Source organism: Nerophis ophidion, linkage group LG17 (assembly GCF_033978795.1).
Source record: "Nerophis ophidion isolate RoL-2023_Sa linkage group LG17, RoL_Noph_v1.0, whole genome shotgun sequence".
Taxonomy (NCBI): Eukaryota; Metazoa; Chordata; class Actinopteri; order Syngnathiformes; family Syngnathidae; genus Nerophis; species Nerophis ophidion.
The window spans coordinates 40,213,742-40,221,913 of NC_084627.1; positions in this window are offsets into that span (position 1 = coordinate 40,213,742).

An 8,172-nucleotide genomic window follows, 5' to 3' on the forward strand; every position below is an offset into this window, starting at 1 on the left:
TGAAGTTGATCTCGAGACTATTGTGCTAAAAGTAAAAAATGTATAATTTATTTTTTAACACTTTAATAAAAAGGACCCTTTTGGATCCCCAGTAATTGTAGTGTGATTTATTTTTAAGTGTCATTGCTCAAAAAATAATAATGAATTAAAATCAATGGTGTTATTAGTTATTGACTTTTTTAAGGCTCCAATTATTATATAATCTCAAATATTCCACTTATATAAAATATTGGGTGATAATATTGCATACTTTGTGTTTTTTTCCATCAAAAAACAGGGTTTTCTTTGACAAAAAGAGCATACAACTTAAATCTTTGAAATCATTATATTGACGGATGGACCTAATGTTGATCTAGAGATTTAAAACTTGAATAAAAATACAACAAAATAATACTGAATAATGACACATTTTTAATATTTTTTTTACCAAAACCCTTTGGGGGTCCCCGGGATCAACCCTGAGTGGAGGCCTAAATGTATATTGGTTATACATATGTTGTATTGGTTTTTAAAATAAAAAAATGTCAAAATGGCCCCCGCTTGCTTTGATTTTTCAGTCTGCGGCCCTCAGTGGAAAATGTTTGGACACCCCTGATGTAGAACTTCAGTTGTTCAACAGTCCGGGGTCTCCGCTGTCGTATTTTACGCTTCATAATGCGCCACACATTTTCGATGGGAGACAGGTCTGGACTGCAGGCGGGCCAGGAAAGTACCCACACTCTTTTTTTTTACGAAGCCACGCTGTTATAACACGTGCTGAATGTGGCTTGGCATTGTCTTGCTGAAATAAGCAGGGTCGTCCATGAAAAAGACGGTGCTTAGATGGCAGCATATGTTGTTCCAAAACCTGTATGTACCTTTCAGCATTATTGGCGCCTTCACATATGTGTAAGTTACCCATGCCTTGGGCACTAATGCACCCCCATACCATCACAGATGCTGGCTTTTGAACTTTGCATCGATAACAGTCTGGATGGTTCGCTTCCCCTTTGGTCCGGATGACACGATGTTGAATATTTCCAAAAACAATTTGAAATGTGGACTCGTCAGACCACAGAACACTTTTCCACTTTGCATCAGTCCATCTTATATGATCTCGGGCCCAGAGAAGCCGGCGGCATTTCTGGATGTTGTTGATAAATGGTTTTCGCTTTGCATAGTAGAGCTTTAACTTGCACTTACAGATGTAGCGACAAACTGTATTAAGTGACATTGTTTTTCTGAAGTTTTCCTGAGCCCATGTGGTGATATCCTTTAGAGATTAATGTCAGTTTTTGATACAATGCCATCTGAGGGATCGAAGGTCACGGTCATTCAATGTTGGTTTCCGGCTATGCCGCTTACGTGGAGTGTTTTCTCCAGATTCTCTGAACCTTTTGGTGATATTATGGACCGTAGATGTTGAAATCCCTAAATTTCTTGCAATTGCACTTTGAGAAATGTTGTTCTTAAACTGTTTGACTATTTGCTCACGCAGTTGTGGACAAAGGGGTGTACCTCGCCCCATCCTTTCTTGTGAAAGACTGAGCATTTTTTGGGAAGCTGTTTTTGTACCCAATCATGGCACCCACCTGTTCCCAATTAGCCTGCACACCTTTGGGATGTTACAAATAAGTGTTTGATGAGCATTCCTCAACTTTATTCGTATTTATTGTCACCTTTCCCAACTCTTTTGCCACGTGTTGCTGGCATTAAATTCTAAAGTTAATGATTAATTGCAAAAAAAAAAATGTTTATCTGTTTGACCATCAAATATGTTGTCTTTGTAGCATATTCAACTGAATATGGGTTGAAAATGATTTTCAAATCATTGTATTCCGTTTATATTTACATCTAACACAATTTCCCAACTCATATGGAAACAGGGATTGTATATCCCAGTCCCAGGGACTAAATCCCATGCCAGGAACTATATCCCAGGCCCAAAAACGATATCCCAGGACCACAAACAGTATCACAGAACAAACAACTAAATCCCTGTAACCAGAAACAGAATCACAGAACCAAAAACTCAATAACAAGAAACGATATTCCAAACATATGAACATATATCTCATGACCACAAACTATATCCCAGGACCAGATTCTGTATCCCCGTCCTGGGAAATGTTCCCCAGGCCAAGACCTATATCGCAGGACTAGAAACAATATTTTAGAACCAGAAAGTTTACCTCAGAACTACAGACTGTATCACAGTATTCAGAAAAAAAAGGTATATTTTACAAGTATATCCTACTGTTGGACCAGGAAAAATATAATAAAACAGGAATTATACCCAAGGACCAGAAACTTCCAGAGAAGAGAACCTTCACGTAAGTAACAATTCAAATTTCTTTGAGAATTCAGAAGGTGACAAACTGATTGTTGATATCAGCTCAGTCCTTCAAGATTACTTAACACACAGAACTTGTCACTTTAACAACTACTGTAGTACTAAAAGTCAAAAGTTACCACCAAAGTCAAGAAAACCAGCAATAAATGTGAAACCTGGTCTATGTTTACATTCTCACCTTTTTATTTACAGCCACACATATTTTTTTTCATTCTCATAAATGTTTTTTTCTATGTCGCCAGTGTGCTTCTGTCCTTTTTTGATTTCCTTGTACGGCACAAACAGAACTTGTTTAACAGGATTTGCCAGCGTGACAGTTTTATTTACAGTGTCTGTTTACAGCTGCCTTCAGATTTAAGTACTATGTTAAAAACAACATAAGATACCCTTTTAGCTTCAAATCCTAATATTTAGAAAGTTAAACAATGACTCTAGTTAAACAAGTGGAAAAACAATTTTAGATGTTTATAATCACACTTTAAAATACATAATGTTTGTCTGATAATACCAGTTTTATCAGTTGTTACATTATTTTTTTTTTAAAATTTTTTTTAAATTTTTTATTTTTTACAAACGCCACCATGCTGTTGACTTGAAGGTTGATCTGACTTCCGTGTGTGTGTGTGTGTGTGTGTGTGTCTGAGTGCCTTGAAGTCAAGGATATGAGAAGACGACAAAAACAAAGAGGAAATTGGTACATTAACAGCCCTATAATTAAATAAAACATCAATGTACATATACCTAATAATAATAAGATCAAATCTAAACAGATCAAAGTGCACTAACTGAATTTCTTTGATTACCATATTTCCTTGAATTGCCGCCAGGGCGCTAATTATTTTAAAACCTCTTCTCACTCCGGCACTTACCAAAGGCATGCAGTAAAAATTTGAGTGTGATACAAGCTTGGACTTTAAACCCTACTGAATAGCTCTTAATCTTTTTCCCTGTATGCGATTTCAAATTACCGGTATTGAAATCAGCCTCCTCCATTTTGAAAACGATAACAAGGGAAGTGTCACTTGTGACGTCACGAGTTTGACCAGGCGGTAATACTAAGCATGCGCTAATTATTTTGCGAAGCGGGTTTTACCCGGCAGTAATTCAAGGCAGGCGCATACTATATGCCCTGCGGTTATTCATGGAATTACGGTATTTTTCTTTGTTATGACACAACTTTATTTATGCATATATATATATATATATATATATATATATATATATATATATATATATATATATATATATATATATATATATATATATATATATATATATATGGCTTCACGGTGGCAGAGGGGTTAGTGCGTCTGCCTCACAATACGAAGTTCCTGCAGTCCTGGGTTCAAATCCAGACTCGGGATCTTTCTGTGTGGAGTTTGCATGTTCTCCCCGTGAATGCGTGGGTTCCCTCCGGGTACTCCGGCTTCCTCCCACCTCCAAAGACATGCACCTGGGGATAGGTTGATTGGCAACACTAAATTGGCCTTAGTGTGTGAATGTGAGTGTGAATGTTGTCTGTCTATCTGTGTTGGCCCTGCGATGAGGTGGCGACTGGTCCAGGGTGTACCCTGCCTTCCGCCCGATTGTAGCTGAGATAGGCGCCAGCGCCGCCCGCGACCCCGAAAGGGAATAAGCGGTAGAAAATGGATGGATGGATATATATATATATATATATATATATTAAGGTTGTATGGTATACCGGTGTTAGTATATGACCGCGATACTAAAGAATCATATTCTGTACTAAAAAGTACCAGTCCCCCGAACCCCCGTCGTCACGTCGGGTCATTGAGCATGTTCGGCAGCGCACAGTCACAGAATACTTACAAGCTGACAATGTGTGTAGACAGAAAAGGGAGAACAGACACATTTTGGCTTAAAAACTAATGATAAAGGTGAAGTTATAACACTGAAACACCCTCAGGAACAGGTGCTTTAAGACATGGCTAGCGAGCAATCGGCTCAAGTCCATCCACAGTCTGCAGTGTTGTAGGTACTTCTAAGTCACTAATCCTTGTCTCCATGGCGACAAATAAAGTAAGTTTCAAGTATCATCCCTGCAGGACGAGGAATAGCTAAACATGTTATCATCGGCATCAAAATGGAAACAAACGTCATTGGTGGATCTACACCTAACATCCACTGTAATGATACCAAGTACAGGCGCGTATCTAGTCGATACTACTATGATTACATCTATATTTTATCTTTTCTACCTTCTTTCGTTTTAAAAAAAATATATTGTGTTTATGAACTCAGGAAATACAGTATGTCCCTGGACACATGAGGACTTTGAACATAATGTATGATCCAGTATTGACTTGGTATTGGATTGATACCCAAATGTGTGGTATCATCCAAAACTAATGTAAAGCATCCAACTAACAGAAGAATAAGTAATTATTACATTTTAACATAAGTGTAGACAGAACATGTTAAAAGAGAATACAACCAGATATCAACAGTAAATTAACAAGTAGATTAATAAATAATCTTCTACCACTTGTCCTTAATAATGTTACCAAATAATAAAATGGTAAATGACAAAATATTTTACTGCATACGTCAGTAGAGTAAATTAGGAGCCTTTGTTTGCTTACTTGCTACTAAAAGACAAGTTTTCTTGTACGTTCACAATTTTATTTAAGGACAAACTTGCAATAAGAAACATATGTTTAATGTACCGGAAGATTTTTTGTTCAAATAAAGCCAATAATGCAATTTTTTGTAGTACCCCTTTATTTAGAAAAGTATCGAAAAGTACCGAAGCGTATCGAATTACATGTTGGTATCGGGACAAAACTAATATATATATATATATATATATATATATATATATATATATATTTATATATATATATATATATATATATATATATATATATATATATATATATATTTATATATATATATATATATATATATATATATATATATATATATATATATATATATACATATATATATATATATATATATATTCACCAGACAGAAGGTGATTGGGGTCAAAAGCTAAAGGATTACAATGAGAGAAAATGATAGTTTTTGCTTTTTTGTTTTGTTATTTTGACTTTACTATTTACTCAAACAGAGAGAGAATAATTGTATCAAAGAGAGAATAATTGTATAATTTTGATGCTATTGTTTCATTGTCTTATACACCGTATTTTTCGGATTATAAGGCGCACTTAAAATTATTTCATTTTCTCAAAAATCGACAGTGCGCCTTAAAATTCTGGTTGTGACTACTGACCTTGAAGCAATTTTATTTGGTACGAGTGTTTGGTATAAGTGTGACCAGCAGATGGCAGTCACACATAAGACAATACTATGGTGTGTGTATAAGGACTGCAAAATGGCACCCATTAGCAGACATGTTATTTGGCGTTTTGTTTCACAGTATTATGCAAAACCAAATTTTCTTACCTTCTGGTACCTGCTGATGTGTATTTGTGATCTGTATGAGTCCTGAAAATTAGCGCACTTCCGCCCCTGTAGTCCGTGGAAATGCCGCAGTCATAAGCTTATTCTTTTTCTCTATCTTCTTGTTGTATGACATTCACCCTCTGCTGTTGCCATTTCTAATATAATCTAGTGTAAAGTTCTTGTCATGACTAGGACTTGGATTGTTTTCCCGAGGTGCAAAGCGACTGGATCAGACAACGGTTGAACGTACGAACATTAATTAATTTTAAATCAACACAGGAACAAACATTAGGCGCTCAGTAGGAAGTACAAAAACTTGGCTGTGAGAACAAAACTTGCGCTAAGGCAAAACTATGGACATAAACTAAAACTTGCAACAATGGAAGAACTATAAACAACTAAAACGAAAACACTTACTGTGACCGACAAAAGGCTATGAAAAAAAGGCAAAATGAATATCATGGGTTTGTCGAGGGTGATAATGATGTGTAGGAGGTGATCGAGGGTGATGTCTCCAGGCTGACTACCTGGCAATTGTGGCTTAAATAATACTGTGGTGATTAGTGAAAACAGGTGCGTGACATGGGGACAAGGTAAAAACTAAATGGAAACAAAGCAAACAAGGAAGTGCAATAACAGGAAACAATGGAGTCTTAAACAAAACAGAACATAACTAAACAAAACATGATCACAAGACATGACAGTTCTAACTTATATCTCGCGCTAAAAACTATCAGTGTAGTGAGTTTACATAATTCACCCACGGAACTTTAATTATTAGAGAGTTCCGGTCAGACGTTTTTTCACGGGGACACATTTCCGCCGTCGTTGCACTAGTGCAGTGGTTTTCAAACTTTTTTTTTCATTCCCCACTTTGGACAAGAGGGAGTTTTCAAGCCCCACCTGCCCCCATCGCCCCAACAGAATACCAATGCCAAGCTTAACATTTTCAAATTTATTGAACATCAAGTTGTATAGATTCAAATTCAATAACATAAAATAACATCAAGTTCAATAATAAATACAAAAACTGTGCAGCTGCGGTATAACTTGCATCAAGTTCAATAATAAATAAAATAACTTGCATCAAGTTCAATAATAAATCAAAGAAAAGTGTTATAACTTGCATCAAGTTCAATAATAAATAAATAAAAATGTTATAACTTGCATCAAGTTCAATAATAAATAAATACAAATGTTATAACTTGCATCAAGTTCAATAATAAATAAAATAAAAGTGCCACTTTGCAATCTTTGCAAAAAAAAAAAAAAGAGGAGCTATCCATTTGCAAATCCTCGCATATACACTTGCCATTCACAAAGCGGACATGTGCGATGAACAGGCAGTCTTTATTACTGTCAGTAGCTTCGTCCACTTGTAAAGCAAAACTACTTTCTTTTCATTTGTCTACGAGTTGTTCCTCAAGATTCTCTTGCAATGTCGCATATACGTCTTCCCACTGTGTCGTTTGACAGTGGGACAGCTTTTAATTTTGCTGCGCTTGTCTCGTCAAGCATGACTGACACCCCGTTGCAATAGATGTCTATTGCAGCGGGGAGAATGAGCTGCTCAGCAATTGTGTGTGGTTTTTTGCATTGTGCAATTCTGTATGCAACTCTATATGAAGCCATTTAAGCGTCACTGTTTACTGATGCAGCTTTTACCTTGCGCTTCTCCTGTTGACGGTACTCTGCCAGTTTTCTTTGAAAGAAATCAAGTGGCTTATTGACATGATTGGGGTGTGTGGTCTCGAGGTGTCTCTTTAATTTGTTGGGTCTCATGCTGTCTGCTGCTAGTGGTTTTAGACAAGGAACACACAGGGGTCTCTCTTCTGCCCCACCACCGCTGCCATGAATCCAAGAGCAAGATACCCTTCATCATATATTCTTTTCGGTTGGCTTTTTGGTTGATTAGGCCCGTCAAATTTTTGTTTCTCTGCAGGCGCTGGCTCTGGCTCTGGCTCGACGACCTTTGAGGTGCAAGTCCCAAATGTATCCATTTTGTGTAATTGTGGTCCACACATTAGCCTGCTACCCATCCGCGCTAAAGTTTGTTCCGCTTAGCCCCGCCCCCATTAATTACTGTTGCTATGTGCTATGTCTGTCAAACGTTCGGTCCTACCTAGAAATGTAAAGCCTACAGGAAAAATAAGTAATTTACATTTATATATAACGCGAATTCCACAGACAGAATCACAAAGTGATTTACAGTGTGTATAGAAAACGAAAGCATTGTAAAAAAATAAATATCGAAAAATATAATTAAAAAAAAAAAAATTTAAGTGAAATTTCCTCCCCTTCCTCGCGCCCCACCTGTCATGTCTCTATTCCCCACTATGAGAAACGCTGCACTAGTGATCCACAGATGAGGAGATGCTGCTCTTTTGTTTATTTAAGTAAAGTCTGAATGT